This window comes from Schistocerca gregaria, chromosome 3 (genome assembly GCF_023897955.1).
Source record: "Schistocerca gregaria isolate iqSchGreg1 chromosome 3, iqSchGreg1.2, whole genome shotgun sequence".
NCBI classification, from domain to species: domain Eukaryota; kingdom Metazoa; phylum Arthropoda; class Insecta; order Orthoptera; family Acrididae; genus Schistocerca; species Schistocerca gregaria.
The window spans coordinates 201072411-201094193 of record NC_064922.1 but is presented as its reverse complement, the minus strand read 5'-3'; the positions used below and the strand labels follow the sequence as shown (position 1 = coordinate 201094193).

At 45.4% G+C, this 21783-nt stretch overlaps 1 protein-coding gene and 2 non-coding genes across 3 annotated transcripts in view; 1 reads left to right on the top strand and 2 right to left on the bottom strand.

The window, feature by feature from the left end:
• Positions 1-21783, top strand: part of LOC126355309 (uncharacterized) — an 852583-nt gene that overhangs the window by 342362 nt on the left and 488438 nt on the right. The window lies entirely within an intron of this gene.
• Trnas-cga (transfer RNA serine (anticodon CGA)) lies at positions 19617-19691 on the bottom strand. Its single transcript has one exon. It is a non-coding gene; the product is annotated as a tRNA-Ser (tRNA).
• Trnas-cga (transfer RNA serine (anticodon CGA)) lies at positions 19916-19990 on the bottom strand. Its single transcript has one exon. It is a non-coding gene; the product is annotated as a tRNA-Ser (tRNA).

The window sequence follows — 21783 nt, the reverse complement described above, 5'->3', positions numbered from 1 at the left end:
TGACTTATTTGTGGGAGGGCATCAATGCTGGTCCATCAACAAGTGTCAGCGTGCCAACTATTCAACGAAACGTAATCGATATGGGCTTTCGGAGCCGATGTCTCACTCCTGTACCCTTGATGACTGCGCGACACACAGCTTTACTCCTCTCCTGGGATCGTCAACACCGACAGTGGACTCTTGTTGACTAGAAACCTACTGCCTGGTCGAACGACTCTCGTTTCAAACTGTATCGAGCAGATGGACGTCTACGCTTACGCAGACAGTCTCATGAATCCATGGACCCTGCATGACAGCAGGGAACAATGAAGCTGTTGGAGGATCTGAATGACGTGTTGTGTGTGCAGTTGGAGTGATGTGGGACCCCTGACAGTTGACACGTACGTAAGCATCCTATCTAATCACCTGCATCCTTTCATGTCCACTGTGCATTCCGACGGATTTGGGCAATTCCAGAATGCGATATCCCGCACGTCCAGAATTGCTGCAGGCTGGCTCCAGAAACGACCTTCTGAGTTTAAGCATTTCCGCTGGCCACGAGACTGCTCAGACATGAACATTACTGAGCATATCTGGGATGCCTTGTAACGTGCTATTCAGAGGAGATCCCAACGCTCTCAAATCCTTACGGATTTATGGAAAGCCCTGCTGGTTCCATGGTGTCAATTCCCTCCGGCACTACTTCAGACGTTAGTCGAGTCAACGCCACGTCGTGTTGCGGCACTTCTGCGTACTCGCGCGTCCCCTGTGCGATATGAGGCGAGTGTGCCAGTTTTTTGGTTTTTCAGTGTAATTTGCTCTCAGCTGTTGTATCCCATCAAAATTGTTCGCCTCCTCCTGGAATTCGTGTCCTTTGAGCTGAGGGTAGCGAGCGAAAGATTTCGCCTTGTATACCTGATGCCGTTATCCAGATCCACATATGCTATGAAGATTTCCTGCATTTTGATTTTGTTAAACCATTGATTCATTAGTACACGAAAATTCACAATTTCCTTATATTTTCCATTGCCTTCATTATGTAAAACCTTTCGCGCTTGTTTGTTGTGAGTAACTTCAATGTGTGTTGCGATAATGTGTGGTAAATGGCGATATGGAACTGTGTAGACGACATTAAGTGCATCTGTGCTGTTACCTATAGCGCCGGTGACATTTGCAAAACGCGCCCAGGCACAAATAGCAGTACGACTCAGAACAAAGCACTGCTGTTGAGGGTTTGGTTGTCAGCCGCCGTAAATACGTCGTTCTCACAGAGCTTTGTTTTGTCAATAAGGTGCCCACAGGGGTTTTGTGAACTTCAAACGCTCTTTGAAAGTGGAGGACGGTAGCTACAGCTGTCTTCATAGAGCCGAGAACGTAATTTCAGTGTAAAATCTATTAATTTTGTTTCGCATCCAGTAGTGACGACTCCGCCCGCCTGCTGATCTCTGGTAAACCTTACAGTAAGACTTGTGCTGCATCACTGAAATGCCGGAAGAAAGGCAATGTTATTACTATTGCGTGTCGATGCTACATTCAGTCTATTCCTCTTGACTTTCGAGACACTGTTAGTAGATTTTAAAGCTGGCCACATCCCATACTACACATGGTACGAAGAAGTGAACAATGTGTAAGTTGGAATTATGTGTAAACTCTCATCTTTCCGCACAAAAAAAAACATTATCAAAATGGAAGAATGGTATCCAATCGGAGCCCATTACACCGGTAGGTGGATCATCGGAACATCAAGGCCTGTATTGGATCGTTTTTCCTAGACACGTAGTTGTCAAGCTACCGTATATAGAGCAGTTTAAGATAAACGACTTTATGTACAGGTAAAGAAACGAACATTGAAAACAATCTTGTATTTTCAAAATTCCAAAGCGCCTGAAATATAAAGTTTAAACTTGTGCCACCTATTAGTTTTAACGTGGTAGTAAGACATGGTATTTGAAAGCGTAAACTCATCAAAAATTTGCTTTGCGAGTAATGTGGAGATAAAGGTACAGAATTACTAGAAGAAACATGGATCAGGAGACGAACTACGGTGGAATACACTCATAAAACTACTGTAGTGATGCAGGAACCGGTGGCTGGGATTATGATGTCTTAAATTCTTGACAAGTTACACAAGGTTATTAATCAGTCCACTGCTGTCCACTGCTGCCCACAGCCCACAACACACGAGAGAGCAGTTTAGCCAACACCAGCAGAAAAACAGAACAGATTGTCACAGAACACGACAAGCAATGAAATAGAGATTCTCAGGTTCTAAAACGCAACATCTACGTCATACTCCGCAAGCCACCTAACGGCGTGTGGTACTAGTACACTACCGGCCAATAAAATTACTACACCAATATTAAATGCAGATGATAGACGGGTATTCATTGGACAAATACATTATACTAGAACTGAAGTGTGATTCCATTTTCACGCAATTTGGATGCATAGATCCTGAGAAATCAGTGCCCAGAACAACCACCTCTTGCCGTAAGAAAGTCCTTGATACGCCTGGGCATTGAGTCAAACAGATCTTGGATGGTGTGTACAGATACAGCTGCCCATGCAGCTTCAACACGATGCCACAGTACATCAAGTGTAGTGGCTGGCGTATTGTGACGAGCCAGTTGCTCGGCCACCATTGGCCAGACGTTTTGAATTGGTGAGAGATCTGGAGAATGTGCTGGCCAGGGCAGCAGTCGAACAGTTTCTGTATCCAGAAAGACCCGTACAGGACCTGCAACATGCGGTCTTGCATTATCCTGCTCAAATGTAGGGTTTCGCAGGGATCGAATGAAGGGTAGACCCACGGGTCGTCACAAATCTGAAATGTAACGTCCACCGTTCAAAGTGCCGACAATGCGAACAAGAGGTGAGAGACGTGTAACCAATGGCACCCCATACCATCACGCCGGGTGATAACCAATATGGCGATGACGAATAGTCGCTTACAATGTGCGTTCACCGCGATGTCACCAAACACGGATGCGACCATCATGATACTGTAAACAGAACCTATATTCATCCGAAAAAATGACGTTTTGCCATTCGTGCACCCAGGTTAGTCGTTGAGTACACCAGAGCAGGCGGTCCTGTCTGTGATACAGCGTCATTGGTAACCAGAACCATGGTCTCCGAGCTGATAGTCCATGCTGTTGCAAACGTCGTCGAACTGTTCGTGCACATGGTTGCTGTCTTGCAAAACGTCCCCATCTGTTGACTCAGGGATAGAGAGGTGGCTGCACGATCCGTTACAGCCATGCGGATAAGATGGCTGTCATCTCGACTACTAGTGATAAGAGGCCGTTGGGATCCAGAACGGCGTTCCGTATTACCCTCCAGAACCCACCGATTCCGTATTCTGTTAACAGTCATTGGATTTCCACCGACGCGAGCAGGAATGTTGCGATACGAAAACTGCAATCGCGATAGGCTGCAATTCCACCTTTATCAAAGTCGGAAACGTGATGGTACGCATTTCTCCTCCTTACACGGGGCATCACAACAACGTTGCACCAGGCAACGCCGGTCAACTGCTGTTTGTGTATGAGAAATCGGTTGGAAACTTCCCTCATGTGAGCACGTTGTAGGTGTCGCCACCGGCGCTAACCTCGTGTGAATGCTCTGAAAAGCTTCTTCCTTTCGGTTAAATTTCGCGTCTGTATCACGTCATATTCGTGGTGTAGTAGTTTTAACGGCCAGTAGTGTAACTGATTCCAAACCCTCTCCCCTCCCCCCCCCCCTCCTTTCGTGTACGACTCATGAATAGCGCGAGGTAAGAATGATTGTCTGTGAGCCACTGTGTTAGCTCTAATTTCTCGAATATTTCGTCGTGGTCATTTCACGAGATGTATGTGGGAGGAAGTAATAAAATGTCCGACTCTCTCCGGAAAGTATTCCCTCTAAGTTTCATTACCAAACCGCTCTTCTTTGGATCTGCTCTACCTCGCGTACCAGTCATACCTGGGAAGGGTCCCTGACTGATGAACATCACTCAAGAATCGGTCGAACAAACGCCTTGCAAACCACTTCTATCGTAGATGAATTATACTTACTTAAGGTTCATTAGAAGAGTTTTGGAAGACTTAAAATCAAGTAAGACAGAAGGGATAGACAACATTCCATCCGAATTCCTGAAGTCACATTGGGAAGTTGCAACAAAAATTTTATTCACGTTGGTCCGTAGAATGAATGAGACTAGCAGTATACCTTCAGTCTTTCGGAAAAAAAAACATTATCTACACAATTCCGAAGACTGCAATAGCCGGCCAGTACGACAATTATCGCACAATCAGTTCCACAGCTCATGCTTTCATGTTGCTGGCAAGAATAATATACAAAACTATGGAATAGAAAATTGAAGGTGTGTTAGATGTTGATCAGTTTGGCCTTAGGGGCGGTAAAGCCATCAGAGAAGCAATTCTGACGTTGCGGTTGATAATGAAAGCATGACTGAAGTAAAATCAAGACACGTTCATAGGATTTGTTTAGTCGACCTGAATAAAGCGTTCACATTGCAAGATGTTCGAAAGTCTGAGAAAAATAGGGGTAAATTATAAAGAAAGATAGATAATACAAAGAATGTACAAGAACCAATAGGGAGAAATAAAAATGGATGAACGAATTGCACGGATTAAAATGTATGTAAGGCAGGGATGTACTGTTCCGCCGATACTGTTCAAACAGTGCGTCGAAGAAGCATAGACTGTGCGTAAACCGGAACGCAAAAGAACAGAAGTATTTGAGATGTAGTGCTACAGAAGAATGTTTTAAATTAGGTGGATTAATAAGGTTAGGAATGAGAAGTTTTTGCGCAAAAGCGACGAGGAAAGGAATATACGGAAAACATTGAGAAGAAGAAGGGACATGATGATAGGACTTCTGTTAAAACGCCAGGGAATAAGTTCTACAGAACGAGAGAGAGAGCTGTAGAGGGTAAGAACTGTAGAGGAAGGCCAGAAAATAATTGGGGACGGATGCTGCAAGTGCTTTGAGGACGTAGGTTACAAGTGCTACTATGAATGAAAGGGTTGGCGCAGGGGGGGAATTCGCAATTCTCAGCATCAAACCAGTCAGAAGACAGGTGAACGTCGCTCTCTGTTTGTCTTTTTCTATTTTTTTTAAAGAGTTTCTGCTATGAATCTCAATCTGGCACCTGCTTTTCTACTACTTGTCTTGTGTAGCAATTCAACTTCAGTTCACTCTGGATAGTCATTCCTCGATACATTACGGCAGGTACTGTTTCCAGTAACTTGTCATCAATATTGTAGTAATACAGTTGTGGATTTCCTTTAGTATGTATCCGCAGTATGTTACATTTATGTACGTTCAGGGTCAACTGCCAACTGGCCACGAATGGCTGAAGTAATTGAGAGTAGCATCCGCGTCGTTAAGCAGTGTGTGGATGTCCTCCGTGGATAAATAGCTCTGAGTACCGGAGGCGGTGACCGCGGCAGGATTCACGGCTGTAGTTCGAGCAGACGTCATATTCGCAGGTAAACACAGTCGCGTGTTGCCGGCAGACACTCATGTCATTGTTGTCTGTGGTTGGTGTCGTCGAACGCGTCTGCTAGACAAATACCAGCTAAGCAGCTAGCTGCAGCGGCTACACTCCTTAGTCCGAGGTTTCCACATTGGATAACTGAGGCCCATGAGAGGCTGCGTCTCTTGTGAAAAGGACAATTAGAACACTGTCATAAATCTACAGCAGCTATCGAAAATTTGTGCCCCACCTTGACTCGCATCCTGTTGTACTGCTTTCGCTAGCATTCATCTCTAGCGGTAGCCAATCCGACCAAACAGCTTTCAACGTCACTGTCGTTGCCATCTACGTTTTTAGAGACCTACTAGCAGAGGTCCTCGCACGGTAATTGTGGGAATGTCACTATAGGGGAACGGAGTCGATGGGACAGAAAAGTGTGATAGGACTGCTCTGGTTCTTGTGTACATAAATGATCTGACTTACTGATGTACAGGGTGAGCAGCAAGCTTCAGTTATTTGCCGTTGACTCTTTAGTGTGCGAAGAAGTGTGGTATTTGAGTGACTGTAGGAGTGTAGTGGACGACTTAGACTGGATTACTATTTGGTATGATGAATTACAGCTTTCTGTAAATGTGGAACAAGGCCTGTCAATGCGGGTGACTAAGAGAAACATAAGTGCAATGTTCGTATACAGTATTCGTAGTGTGCTGTTTGATACAGTCACATCGATTAAATATCTAGGTGTAACGACTTGAACTGGAACGAGCATACAAGGAATGAGTGACTTCAGTTTATTGGGAGGATTGTTTATTGGGAGGATTGTTTATTAATTCCAGGAGAGTGTAGCTTATCTACAAAGGCGACGGTATACAAAATATTTGTGCGACCCTATCTTGAGCACTACTTGCGTGTTTGGAATCTCCACCACATCGGGTTCAAGGGAGACGTCGAAGCGACGCAGAGGCATGCTTATAGATGTATTGTTGGTAGCCTCTATCGACAGGTGAATGTTACAGAAATGCCCCGTGAACTCTTGTGGGAATCCCTGTGGAGATGAAGACTTTCTCTTCGCGAGACGGTAGTGAGAAACTTTAGAGAGCCTACATTTATGACAACTACTACGATGCTCTTACACAGCCACCAACATAAACCTCACGTAAGAATTGCGATGATAAGAGAATTCAGAGGTAGTAGGAATCATACAGTTAGATTATCCCCTCGTTCCATTTGCGAGTGGAATAGGAATCGGAATGACTGACAGTGGTACAATGTACTCTCCGCTGGTCATAGTTTGTCGGCTTGTGGAGTGTCAATAAGATGTCCACGCAGGTAGACAAAAAATATGGAAACCCGAAAAACGCTACACATTACCAAGCCCAATAGGGTGTGGTAAGCCCGTTGGCATTCAACGCAGCTTCGGAGTGGATAAATACGGAGTGAACATGAATAAAACCGACAATCTGTAGGGGCGGATACCTGACTGGAAATGAAGGAACAAACGTACTATGAACATGAGTCCGGAAATGGACGGTGTGTGTGCAACGATGACAAATCGTCCCGGAACAGAGTCACATCGAGTGTATGTCACAATAGATGTCCAAAGTGGCCTCCATGGGATTTAATGCACACGTTCACACGTCGCATCATGGAATGCTGCACTTTTCGGCACGTTCCGGCCTCTCTCCGAATAGCGTCAGAAACGTCGTGAACACGTTATTGAAGGATCTGTACATAGAAACTGGATCAGCACATACGACATGTTTCAGGTGCCCAAGAGGTAAATATTCGAGGCGTTTAAAGCCGGTGATCTAGCAGGCCATACTGCAGGACCTCCGCGTCCCATCCTACGTCCGGGGAAGATGTTGTTGAGGTGTCAGAGAACTGTAATACGAAACTGGGGCGGTGATTCGTCATGCTGAAATCAACCTGTCGTATTGCTAAAAGCACACTCTCAAGCAGCCTTGCCAGAGAATTCCACCGAGAGTCCAGGTACGTTCCTCTGTCAAGGCGTTATGGAATAATACGCAGTCGAAGTATGTACTCGCCAAGAATCCACGCCCACATATTGATGATGAACCTATGGTAATGAGATCACCAACCATTCCCCGAGGATTGTCTGCAGCCCACATCTGACTATTATGCAGATTGATGACGGCAGTTCTGGCAAAGCTTGCTTCGTCAGTAAAGAGGACTCATGAATAAAATCCCATAATTGTGATAGTCTGGTGCAAAGATCATCGACAAAATCGTTCCATAGAGAGAAATCCACTGTCTATAATTCTTGCACTCGTTGCAGGTGATAGGGATAGTACTGGTTAACGTGCAGGATACACATAATTGTTCTTTGGCTTACACCATACTCGCAGGCCACTTTCGTGGAGCTTGTACCAGGGTTCGACTTAATATCCTGTAGAATCCGACTCTCGAAATCTGGTGTACGCACATTCTGCCGCCTCCCTGCACGCTCGTCTGCCTGACACGACCCATGATCGCACAAACGCCGAAAAAAAGGGCTTCACTGTTGTGCGGTGTGTTTGGTGTCTGTGAGGGTACTTTTCCTGGTAGAGCCGTGCTGCCTCTTGACCTTTCATCTGCTTGGCCACACGTGAATACCGGACCATTCTGCTGCTTACAGCACGCTGCGTCAATCACACATCCTTCGACACACAAGGAACACACAGCACGTGGTCAGAAGAACTTTCATTCGTCAGCATCATTTACCGTGGCAAAGATCCTTTTCCGAGCACAAGCGCACAGGATCTTTTCTCATCCATTTTCCAGTCAGGAATCTGTTCCTGGAGCTTGTCTGTTTTACTATTGATCATATCTATATAGGTCCTGCACGGTTTTGTAGAGAATCTTATACCATTCTTCGTGCCAAATAATGGCATATTCGGGCAACGATTATGGTGCAGGACAGCGATCAGGCACCTTCTCTCCAATGCAGACCACAAAGGCTCAATACTATTGAGATATCATGACTCAGGTGGACAGGAAAAATACGAAAATTCATTCTCTAACTTATAAAACCACTCAGCGGCACTGACGACTCGTCAACCGAAGCGGCAAAAGTATATCCTTGCGTTAAAAGAAAAGGACATTACAGTAAAAACTGTCTTGACAAATAATGAGACCTTTATTTCACAGAAAATGTCTGGGACTAATTGGAAAACTGGATCAACGTAACAATCAACATCCCCGCAATTTGATAGCTCTAGTCGTCAATAACAGACTTCAGATGGATATAGGATTTCTGAAGAAGTCTATGGACTCTCTACTTCATGGAACCAAGACCATTTTGAAGCCTACAATATTATATGTTATTAGCGAAAAGTCTCCTAACGGATATTTTTTTTAGCTGTGAGTTTGTGTGTTTAGATAATTTTATTTTGCCTTCTCGAGTTCAACCCGGACGCTGGTCGGAAGTTTCCTTACCTTCGTATTCTAAGTAGTCTTCTGTTTTCGCTGTCCAGACATATAATGGAGAAAAGCGTTTCTTTACTTGCTTCGAGATTACAAGGTTTAACGTAAGCATATTTATTTTAGGTCGACAGGTCTTTACATTACAGTCATTGGACAGATCATGGTCAGTTAATTTTGTGGACACTAAGTACACATTATTGCAATGATTTTTGTACGCAGTGGCAGTGATGCCGATGAAGCAGGTCTTCCAAGACTATACGAGGCCTCACGTTAACAGTTGATTCATATCGAGTGGTAAAAATGTTTGTTTCATCATTCTGCTTGTCCTTGAGGGAAACATTCGGACTGTTTAATAGAGCTGCACACGTGCTTTCGCAGTAAGTAGGTGGTGTACTATGGCAAAACATACTGAGGTGTATGTATTGTGTGCCGAAGAAGCTAGTTCCAGTGGTGCAGGCACCAACACAACACAGTAACGGTTAGGAACCTAAGATGACAGCATTGCATTCAACACCAGTCCTCCTTGCTTTTCAACGGCCGTTTACCATGAAGTGACTTACGACAAAAGTTTGATAAAGCAAGACTTCTCGTGGGAGGGTGTGGTCTAGGTGCAGAACGAGCAGACCTATAGTTCTCCCACTGGGCGTCCCCTAAAACGCAGGTCAAGTAGTGCCAACAACTATAACAGTTTAGATACGCACGTTTAGTTTTATTTAGAGTGCGTCGGCAACTGTCTGTAGTACATGTATAAAACGTTCTGCATATTAGCCCAACCCCGAATTTTCCGTATAAATCACAAAGGTATTTTAATCGAGCTGTAGCCCTACTTCCCTTTTTCTGTTTCCAGAGCGTTACAGCATAGCTCGACTGACTATTATGGTGCTCCTCTTTCCATGTGCGAACGTACCATTTATATTTCTGGGCATTAAGATTTTAGTAACCGTAAGGATAGCAAACAACGAAAGTCTAATTACTGTGCGTATACAGCATAGCGCGATGAATTTATGATGCGTGGAAATGTTGTATGTTGTTAGTGCACTTTTTTACAAAACGCATTTTCAGTGCTCCTGTGTTGTCTGTACACTATCGAATATCTCTAAACTTCTTACAAGTCCCAAGTTATGGAGAAAATGTTCCAAGCATTCATTACTTGTTGGCGCATGGTCTTTGTGCCAAGCAGTAACTTGTTTCCCTCTGGGGTTCTAAGTGACAAGCGTCAAGGTCTCCTCTCTTTCGCATTACTTGGTGATTCTGGTAAGCTCGAGATGTTTTGAAGAGATAACACACAAGGTTTTGGCAAGTGTGCACTGTTTTTTGAGCTGAAATAAAGATTTTGCAACTACAGCAAACGAAGAGAGTTAAGCAAGGCCTTTATTCCGCAAGATTTATGAAAATTGTTAAATCAGCTGAAGATATCATTCTATTGCTTGTAATTCAATGCATACAGCTTACTGATTGTAAAGATGCTACTGAAAAGTTGTTGAAATGCATGCGCGTAAGTTCTCCAAACATTACGATCAAGGTAACTCAGTCATTCAGGGCAAACAGCTCTTCTCTGAAACAGAGGAATCGAAAAATATCATTGTATTCAAAAGAGGAAAGACCATAGCGGATGTATGCCATACCACATTTCATCTGAAAGACCAGCCATATTTATCAGCTGCAAAACAGAAAGAACTCTTGACCATCTTCCCATCGCTTCCTCAACATCATAGGGAGTTTTGCAGTGAACTTTGCAACATCTGATCCCACGAATGTGACTGCGTAATAAACAGAAGTCAATATTGAAAGATTATTTTTTCTTCTTGAACTTAATTTTGTTATTCTCTCGTAGAAAATTTATTAGACAGAGTAATGGTTTTTGTTGGTACACTTCCACTAATTAATATTAGTACTGTAATTTTGTACACGTATTATCAAAAATGAAACATATAGCCTCAGTTTTAGTGGCAGTTTAAATAAAAACTTCCTTATTGATACTTAGAACCACTCAGTCCTCTGGTAACGCACATACAACGTTCTTAATAAATTATTTATTTTCTATTGTTTCTTGTTAATTTTTGGACTGATGGCGCTAGGAGCTTTTATCGGTCGTATCAGAATACCTTCTTTTTTATGTATAAAAATAATTACTGTATATTGTTTTTTAATTCTCCTGACAGATGTGAGATTTCTTACTCTTCGTGTAGTTAAACCTGTAGGTGACTGCAGAGTATACACCACGCAAACTTAAGCATAATGTCTGTTCATCCAGCGTTGAGGGTCGGCGCAACTTCCTCCACGGAGTCCACCCACAGTCATGGAGTCTGAAGATGGTTCTTAAATAGAATCGAAACCGGTCACTCAGATAAAAATAAAAACCTGCGATCAAGACTGTTTTTAATCTTTAAATTTTGATTCTAAAGATCGCTGATACTGTTTTAAAAAATTTTAAATCGTGAGTAATTGTGACCCTGTGACAACCCCACCGAAAACTTAAACTCCATGAATAGCACCATATTGTCTCCAAGCAGCAAATCATAGCCATTTCACGTTAATGAACTATTCAGTTGAACCAAAAGACTCGTTCTATCCAATTTAAACACAGTCCACACCGTTAAGTAGCCCTCAACAGCTTGCACAGTGCCTTGTTGACAACTAGGGTCCATGGCATCATGGGGTCTGTGTCGCAGTCAAATCCTGTCATCAGCTCTTACCAACTGAAATCGGGATTCTTTGACCATGCCAAGGTTTTTCAATTGTCTAGGGGCCAACCGACAAGGTCACGAGCCCATGAGAGGTGCTACAGGCGATGTCGTGCTGTTTCCAAAGGCATTCATGACGGTCGTTTGCTTCCATAGCTCAGTAGCGCCAGATTTCGCGGCACTGTACTAGTGGATGCGTTCGTCGTACTCCCCCCATTTGTTTCTGTGGTTATTTCACGCGGTGTTGCTTGTCTGTTAGCACTGGCAACTCTACCTAAACGCCGCTGCAGTCGGTCGAAATAAAGGACGACGGCCGCTCAGTTGTGCGTGGTGAGAGGCAATGCTACAGATCGCGCCATATTGGATTACGTAACGATTTACGAAATGGAATGTGGCTTGCATCTAGCTCGAGACATCATTCTGCGTTCGAAATCTGTTAATAACCCTCGTGTGGCCATAATCACGCTGTAAACCGTTTCACGTGAATCACCTGAGTACAAATGATACCTCCGTCAGTGCATTGCCTTTTTATACTTTGTGTACGCGATATTACAGCCGCCTGTATATGTGCATATCGCTATCACCTCAGTGTAATCTGTCAAACAGTTTAAAATCAATGGGCATTCTCCTACAGAGTGAAAATTCTTTCTGATCATCAGTTCTAGTTGCGTGTGACACTCAGGGAATCCCCACCATGTCGTGTAGCAGAATTCCGGAACTACAAACCACTGTCTCGATAAGTCATGATTCTGCCTGTCGAATTTCGATACGTGTTGGTAGATACTTCTGCTTTTTTCAAGACGCGTAACAAGATCTTCTTAGAAACAACGTTCAGACGAGATATTTGAATGAGAAACCGGAGCAAGATCCTTCCTTACTTTTAGTTTCTTCGTGCAGCTGCATTGTAATGCAAATCATTTGCATATCCAAGGTTTTATGTTCTTCACTGCAGTCTGAGTGTATGGCAAGCCACCTCATGGTGCTTCAGTTTTACTGGCATCCAATTTTTAATATTACCTAACGAGGTTATCAACTAAAATGTTCAGTAGTGCTATCCAAGCAGAATCATACGACTGAGCAAGTTAGTTAGTTAGACACATGTTGCTTATGTGATATTAATGACAAACGTTATGGTGTGAAAAGTATCAACATAACGAAAGTGGAATATACTATCGGCCCGATCCAGCTTCGCAGGGGTAGCATAAAGTATCTACGGCCGTATAACTCGTCTGACATAGCGGTAATAAATTATATACACAAACATTGCTCGTCACTCAGTCTATCTGTTTGTGAAAATGGCATCAAATTCCCTACTTTAGTTCCTGAGCTGATACTTTGTATACAGGAGCAAAAATACTGTGGCGAAATTTAATTTATAATATGTATAGATACAATTTTGAGCATGGCTGTCATTCAGCAAGTGTAAGATTCAGAGGGGAAATAATATAGGCACCTTGTTGCAAATAACTGTTACTACACTGACCTCTAAGGATGTCTTTGCAGCTGGCTGTGTTATTTCTCCGATGAGATGAACAGATAGCTAGACACTCTCATAAATCATCATTAATTTCAGAGAATATCATTCTTTTGTAGATAAGAAGAAAAAATTTAAGATCAGCTATAAGTAAAATGATTAAACTCCATTTTAATTTCTACCCAGGTAGGCCTAAATGAGCTCGGAATAACTATGTCTGTTAAGAGGAGATGTACACTTCTACAGTAGAGGTGCTCCAGCGGCACTCGAGTTCCCGCGGGGGACGCGTGTCGGCGTTCACCTTGAGTGGCATCCGAGGATAGACGGAGGAGGCCAGACGCCCCCTGGGGCGTCTCTGTTTGCTAAACAGCACAGGCCGGTTATACGTAGTCGAGTGCGCTACAAGCAACCAACCACCCTAGGCAACCAGCAGCTCCGCCTAACTTTGGGTAATTTGTGAACGTCGCGCGTATTTTCCTCCTTTCCAAGAAAGCTGTTGCGATCACGATTACGTGGCACTGTAAGTTGGTTTCCTGCAGACGACCTTTCGCAAATGCATTACGTTTACGTGTCGCATGTAAATAATCAATAACGGATGAAGAGAGTGGGTTCAGTACGTCTGTTGCGATGAATCCGCCTCCACAGGCGCGACTACTTCTGTAGTGGCGCTCGGTTTAGAGATATCCAGTTCGAATCCTGATGGTGAAATCGTATTTAAGAACCTTGAACTCAAAGCATTGTCCTTCTGGTTTGACGGAAACGCCTGTATGCTGACGCTAACAGAAGTCCGTTCCTCGACAGTGTTTACTTCTCAATGCTGTTGCTTGTGTGTTACTCAAATGGCTCTGAGCACTATGGGACTCAGCTTCTGAGGTCATTAGTCCCCTAGAACTTAGAACTAGTTAACCCTAACTAACCTAAGGACATCACACATACATGCCCGAGGATTCGAACCTGCGACAGTAGCGGTCTCGCGGTTCCAGACTGCAGCGCCTAGAACCGCACGGCCACTTCGACCGACCGCTTGTGCGTCACTGAAATACAGGATGTATCAAAAATATTTTTGGAAGTATTCGAAGAAGATGCTCCTCAAAAAATCCGCCAATAGGCTTTTGTGAATGCTGCCAGACGAACGTTCTGGGTGAAATCCAATAACAGAAGATACGTGCCAATAAGGAAGATTAAAACTAGAAGGGCCAAGACAGTATGACCACCTGCTCAATTCGCATTGTTTGACATGTGGAACGCTATAAAGCAACGATTCCGCGTGGAATGGGTTAAACAATTCCTCAATAGGCTGGAAGCGATATGAATACGTAGAGGTCACGCATTTCCCGCAAGCTATTGCCGGGTAGTTCTTGGGTGCAGAACTGATGCCCGCTAGCGGTGCTATGTATTGCATCGGGTTCAGATCAGGCGAATCTGGTTGCCAAGACATCAACGTGAGCCGGCCGGAGTGGCCAAGCGGTTCTGGGCGCTACAGTCTGGAATGGCGTGACTGCTACGATCGCAGGTTCGAATCCTACCTCGGGCATGGATGTGTTTGATGTCCTTAGGTTACTTAGGTTTAAGAAGTTCTAAGTTCTAGGAGACTGATGACCTCAGAAGTTAAGTCCCATAGTGCTCAGAGCCACATCAACGTGAGTCACTACCGCTCTCCTCAAACGACTGTTTGGAAGACGGTAACGCCACGGGGGAAAAACGCGACGCCTAAAAAAAAAAGCAGTAACGCCAACTTAGTCTACAGATGTCATAGTGCATTCAGTTACTACGACAGCTCCCATAGAATCCCAGGTGAATGTCCATTATAGCATAATACTGCCCCATCAAGCTACGCCCGTAGCGCAGTGTTTCTTTCGAAAAGCAATTCGTATGGATGACGGATTATCCGAACACGACCATCGACCTGGTGTAACAAAAGCATAACTGATCCCGTCAGGCGACAGGTTTCATTGACCCATGTAGGTGACGCAGTGCCCATTGATAAAGTACTGCAGGTGTCGTTAGCTTATCGTGGGTACCGAGCGGGGTGCCGCATGGCTAAATACAGTGGACTCGCACTGGCAACAGTTCGAATACGGGTCCGGCTATTCGAATTTAGGTTTCCTGTGATTTCTCCTAAATTGATTCAGCAAATACCGGAATGGTCCCTACGAAAAGGCATAGCCATCTGCCTGCCGGAGTGGCCGAGCGGTTCTAAGCGCTACTGTCTGGCACCGCGCCACCGCTACAGTCGCAGGTTCGACTCCTGCCTCGGCCATGGATGTGTGTGATGTCCTTCGGTTAGTTAGGTTTAAGTAGTTCTATGTTCTAGGGAACTGATGATCTTAGAAGTTAAGTCCCATAGTGCTCATAGCCATTTGAACCAAGCCATAGCCATCTACCCACCCAGTCCTTGAAATATTCGGAGCATGTGTTCCGTCCCTGATGACCTTGATGTCGACAGGACCCCAACTTTCTTCCTAGATTCAACGCAGAAACTCGTAAAGGTCATCTACCGTCGATACCCATGTTCATCGACGTGATCTGAACTGTGTGCTTGGAAACACTTGTGCCTACACCAGCACTGTACTCTCTCGTCGCATCTGCTGCTTCTCCTGCTTTACCGAGTGGACTAGCCTCCTACCTAAATGACCTGTAATGAGTCGTGAATGTCCAGCACTTCGTCGCTACTCGGTGTTTCACCGCCTTACAACAATTTTTTGTAGTTAATATCAGGACATTTCTTCATTCACGGTCCGTTTCGCCACAAGAATGATTCCCTTTTCGTCTCTGCTCCACTTATACAATTTCTTTACCCTCATCAGGTGCCTGCAAGGGCATCAGACACTCGGTATCTGGATGGGCTGCGTCGATGACGTTTAGGCTCCTCACTATATTTTACCAGATGTTCGAGTGATATTGTCGATAAATATCCATCTGCAGATGAATTCATTGTATCCCTGATATCACTGTTTTGCTATGACTTGATTTACAGCATGCCATCCATCTGGAGCACGTATTGGTCTCACAGCGGACTTGTAGTACTCAGCCACACACAATTGATATCATCATTTTGTACAGGCCTGAAGATGGCGTTGACACAATGGCGTTGACACAACTTCGAAACTAGTAGCCAAATGAGTATGAAATCTTAAGTACAACTGGAGGAGGTTAATGTTTAATAATAATTATACCAGCTGATGTCCCACCATCATTCAATTTAAATATGGCTGTAGGAAAATTTCTTTTCTGTTGACACTGGTTTACGTTTAGGTTTAGGTTTAGGTTTATCTAAACTGAGCATTTCGCAAGTATGTGTAGTTGTCACATAGCACAGAGTGCTGTATGATAATGTTGAAATCCTAGCGTCGACTTCATCTTATGAGCTCGGTGGTGAATATTTCTGTGGAAATTGGTTTGACGCAAACGTAAACGTAACCAATATTTACGGATTACGCCTTGGGCCTGTTCGGACTGATTGACTGCTTTCTACAAAGCACTATGACAATCGATCTATGATCATGATAAGTATGATCATGGTGACGCCTTTATCTCCAGATGCTATCGCAACTTCTATAGTGAAGGAGCTCCTCAGTTGGCCTCCCGAGGCTGACTTGACCCGTTCCAGATCTCCATACACCAGAAAAAAAAGAAAGGTACCTGGACTCGAGCCGGGTTTTTCCGCTCCGAAGGATCTATTTCTAATAATTTAAAACGCCTGGAAAAACGACGCTGATTTTGAGCCGATGACGGCATATACCTTCCGGGGAATAGTAGATATACTGATAATGGGTCGCCGGGCCACAGATAACGCAGTAGCGTAGCTACCAGAGCACCACCAGTGCTACCTCTTTAATAGAGACTGTTCAGAAACAGAAGGCCCAGTGTGGTGCAGGTGTGTGAACCAGACAACTACAGCACGGACATGCACTCGTTCTCCTACGGGCAACGGAGCCAGTTTCAAACAGGTCAAATTGTGGCATGAGTGGCAGGATGGTCCTTTCGGAGAATTGCCACTCAAGTTGGATATGCAGCGTGAGTTGTGCAACGATGCTGGTAACAGTGGTAACTTTAGCATTCTCACACACAGAGAGATGATGTTCAGGCGTCCAAGCAGCACAGACCTATGGCAGCGCCATCTAGCGTGCCAACCGTAGCTCCATCTGGTTTCCCCCTTCAAGCTAGACGAGTTTCGTTCTTTGTAGTTCTTCCGTTTGATGCTGATTTCGTGAGATATTTGACCCGGCCACGATCAATGGACCACCCTGGATAATTCCCTGTATTACATGTTTAGAGCAACACAGACCCCCGCCAGGATCGTCGTATTGCAAAGGCAGCAGTGGCAGATTGTACAGTTACCACCGAACAGGTAACGGCATGTGCGCCCAGACTTGTCAAAATGAACTGTTGCGAACCGTTTATTAGCAGTAAGAATACGGCCACGCACTCCACCTCTGGCCTGTCTTCCACTCATGCGACAGCATCGACGTACACGGCTCGATCGGTGCTGTTTTCAGTGATGAAATGAGATTCTGCCTGCACGCAGGTGATGCTCGTTTTCGAGTACGACATAGACCTGGTGAGCGGATTCTAGCAGACGGCATTCGTCAGAGGCACTGGCCCCACCACAGGCGTTATGTTCTAGGTTGATAAACTAGAACTCCCATTCAGCCGGCCAGAGTGGCCGAGCGGATCTAGGCGCTACAGTCTGGAGCCGCGGGACCGTTGCGGTCGCAGGTTCGAATCCTGCCTGGGGCATGGATGTGTGTGATGTCCTTAGGTTAGTTAGGTTTAAGTAGTTCTAAGTTCTAGGGGACTGATGACCTCTTATGTTAAGTCCCATAGTGCTCAGAGCCATTTGAACCATTTGAACTCCCATTCACCGTTCGTGTTCCTGGAGGGGTTGTTAACCAGCGCTCGGTGCATGCAGTAAGTTGTTAAGACACGTTATTTTGCTGTTCCTGCAGCAGGAAGGTGGTCTGTTGTTCCAACAGGATAACGCTCGCCCACACACTGTCCTTGATACTCAACGTGCTCTACAAGACGTACAGCAACTTTCCTGTCCACCAAGATCTCCGGATTTCTCTCCAATTGTGCACACGTGGGATATGATGGGTCGGTAGGTGACTCGTGCAATTCGTCAGCCAATAACTCTTATCAAACAATATTAACAGGTCGAGCAGTCGTAGAATAACGTATCGCAGGACAGCATTCGCAACTTTGTACAATCAACTGGATGCCGGAGACAGTGTCTGCATTGCTGCCATACCACACACAACCCGAATGTTTCAACATGGGTCGATACCTGGCACATGAGAAAAGTTTGTTCTCTTTATTTCCGAAAATTTAATCATGTACCCCGTACGCACTGTTGTAACAATAAATGTGGAGTGAACTGAAACTTCTAAAACCTGTACTGATATTTTTTTGCGGCAATATACACACAACAAAAAAAGTTTTGCATCACCTCGGTTCCGAGAGTTTCGGAACCTGTACAGAAAATTAGAATAGTCAACATGAACATCATTTCCGCCCTTTCTATTGCTCATGGAAACCACACATTGCATGTTGTACCAATATACAGCGAGGCCTTCAGGAATGATGATCCATATTACCGTAAAATTTGTAACTATCATACCCAGTAGTACGTCCTCTTGCATTTTTGCATGTCTGTGTTGCTCCTGGCATACTGTTTACAAGTTCATCAAGCTACTTTTGATCCAGATTGTTCTACTCCACAACGGTGATTTGGTGTAGATCCCTCAGAGTGGTTGCTAGGTGACGTCCTCCATAAACACCCCTTTTCAATCCCACGCATGCTCGATAGGGTTCATGCCTGCAGAACATGCTGGCCACTCTAGTCGAGCGATGTCGTTATTTTGAAGGAAGCCATTCACTAGATGTGCACGGTAGGGCGCGAATTGCCGTCCATCAAGACGAATGCCTCTCCAATATGCTGCCGATATGGTTGCACTATCGGTCGGAGGAATGCATTCACGTATCGTACAGCCGTTAGGACGCCTTCCATGACCACCAGCTTCGTACGTCGGCCCCACATAATGCCACCCCAAAACGTCAGTGAACCTCCACCTTGCTGCGCTCGCTGGACAGTGTAAGTAGTTCAGGCTGACCGGATTGCCTCCAAACACGTCTCCGACGATTGTCTGATTGAAGGCATATGCGACATTCATCGGTGAAGAGAACGTGCTGCCAATCCTGAGCGGTCCATTCCGCATGTTGTTGGGACCAACTGTACTCACTACGTGGTGTCGTAGTTGCAAACATGGGCATCACCAAGGACGTCGGAAATGAAGTTGCGCATCATGCACCCTATTGCGTACAGAATGAGTCGTAACACGACGTTCTGTAGCTGCAAGAAAAGCATTATTCGAGATGGTGGCATTTCTGTCAGGTTTCCTCCGAGCCATAAGTAGTAGCAGTAGCCTTGGACGGCAAGAGCGAGGCATGTCATCGACAGTTCTTGTGTCTCTGTATCTCCTCCATGTCCTAACAACTTTGCTTTACAGAATGAGATTTTCACTCTGCAGCGGAGTGTGCGCTGATATGAAACTTCCTGGCAGATTAAAACTGTGTGCCCGACCGAGAATCGAACTCGGGACCTTTGCCTTTCGCGGGCAAGTGCTCTACCAACTGAGCTACCGAAGCACGACTCCCGACCGGTACACACAACTTTACTTCTGCCAGTATCCGTCTCCTACCTTCCAAACTTTACAGAAGCTCTTCTGCGAAACACGCAGAACTAGCACTCCTGAAAGAAAGGATACTGTGGAGACATGGCTTAGCCACAGCCTGGGGGATGTTTCCAGAATGAGATTTTCACTCTGCAGCGGAGTGTGCGCTGATATGAAACTTCCTGGCAGATTAAAACTGTGTGCCCGACCGAGAATCGAACTCGGGACCTTTGCCTTTCGCGGGCAAGTGCTCTACCAACTGAGCTACCGAACCATGACTCACGACCGGTACACACAGCTTTACTTCTGCCAGTATCCGTCTCCTACCTTCCAAACTTTACAGAAGCTCTTCTGCGAAACATGCAGAACTAGCACTCCTGGAAGAAAGGATAGTGTGGAGACATGGCTTAGTCACAGCCTGGGGGATGTTTCCAGAATGAGATTTTCACTCTGCAGCGGAATGTGCGCTGATATGAAACTTCCTGGCAGATTAAAACTGTGTGCCCGACCGATACTCGAACTCGGGACCTTTCCCTTTCGCAGGCAAGTGCTCTACCAACTGAGCTACCGAAGCACGACTCACGACCGGTACACACAGCTTTACTTCTGCCAGTATCCGGCTCCTACCTTCCAAACTTTACAGAAGCTCTTCTGCGAAACATGCAGAACTAGCACTCCTGAAAGAAAGGATACTGTGGAGACATGGCTTAGCCACAGCCTGGGGGATGTTTCCAGAATGAGATTTTCACTCTGCAGCGGAGTGTGCGCTGATATGAAACTTCCTGGCAGATTAAAACTGTGTGCCCGACCTTTGGCGGGCAAGTGCTCTACCAACTGAGCTACCGAAGCACGACTCACGACCGGTACACACAGCTTTACTTCTGCCAGTATCCGTCTCCTACCTTCCAAACTTTACAGAAGCTCTTCTGCGAAACATGCAGAACTAGCACTCCTGAAAGGCAAAGGTCCCGAGTTCGAGTCTCGGTCGGGCACACAGTTTTAATCTGCCAGGAAGTTTCATATCAGCGCACACTCCGCTGCAGAGTGAAAATCTCATTCTGGAAACATCCTCCAGGCTGTGGCTAAGCCATGTCTCCACAGTATCCTTTCTTTCAGGAGTGCTAGTTCTGCATGTTTCGCAGAAGAGCTTCTGTAAAGTTTGGAAGGTAGGAGACGGATAGTGGCAGAAGTAAAGCTGTGTGTACCGGTCGTGAGTCGTGCTTCGGTAGCTCAGTTGGTAGAGCACTTGCCCGCCAAAGGCAAAGGTCCCGAGTTCGAGTCTCGGTCAGGCACACGGTTTTAATCTGCCAGGAAGTTTCATATCTGCGCACACTCCGCTGCAGAGTGAAAATCTCTTTCTGGAAACATCCCCAGGCTGTGGCTAAGCCATGTCTCCACAGTATCCTTTCCTTCAGGAGTGCTAGTTCTGCATGTTTCGCAGAAGAGCTTCTGTAAAGTTTGGAAGGTAGGAGACGGATAGTGGCAGAAGTAAAGCTGTGTGTACCGGTCGTGAGTCGTGCTTCGGTAGCTCAGTTGGTAGAGCACTTGCCTGCGAAAGGCAAAGGTCCCGAGTTCGAGTCTCGGTCGGGCACACAGTTTTAATCTGCCAGGAAGTTTCAACTTTGCTTTAGTTCACGCCGGGACGCCTGCACACTTCCCTTGTTGAGAGTCCTTCGTGGCACAAACTAACAATGCGCACGTGATCTAACCGCGGTATTGAACATCTAGGCGTGATTCAGCTGCGGACAATACGAGCCGTGTACCTCCTTCCTGGTGGAATGCCTGGGACTGATCGGCTGCCGGAATCTCTCCATCTAATGAAGGCTGCTCATGCAGGTTGTTTACATCCTTGGGTGTCCAATATCCACGTCTGTGTTCAGGAGTTCTGGGAACCGGGGCGTTGCAAAACTATTTTTCATGTGTATATATATTACAGAGTGTGGCCAGTCCTCTGACCGAACACGCTGAGCTACCTCGCCGCCTTCTGTTCGGCTGTGGAGGATTTGTGGCTGTGGCCCGATGCTGGATGGCATGGAAACTTGCGGAGAGGCACAGTCGCCGTCACGG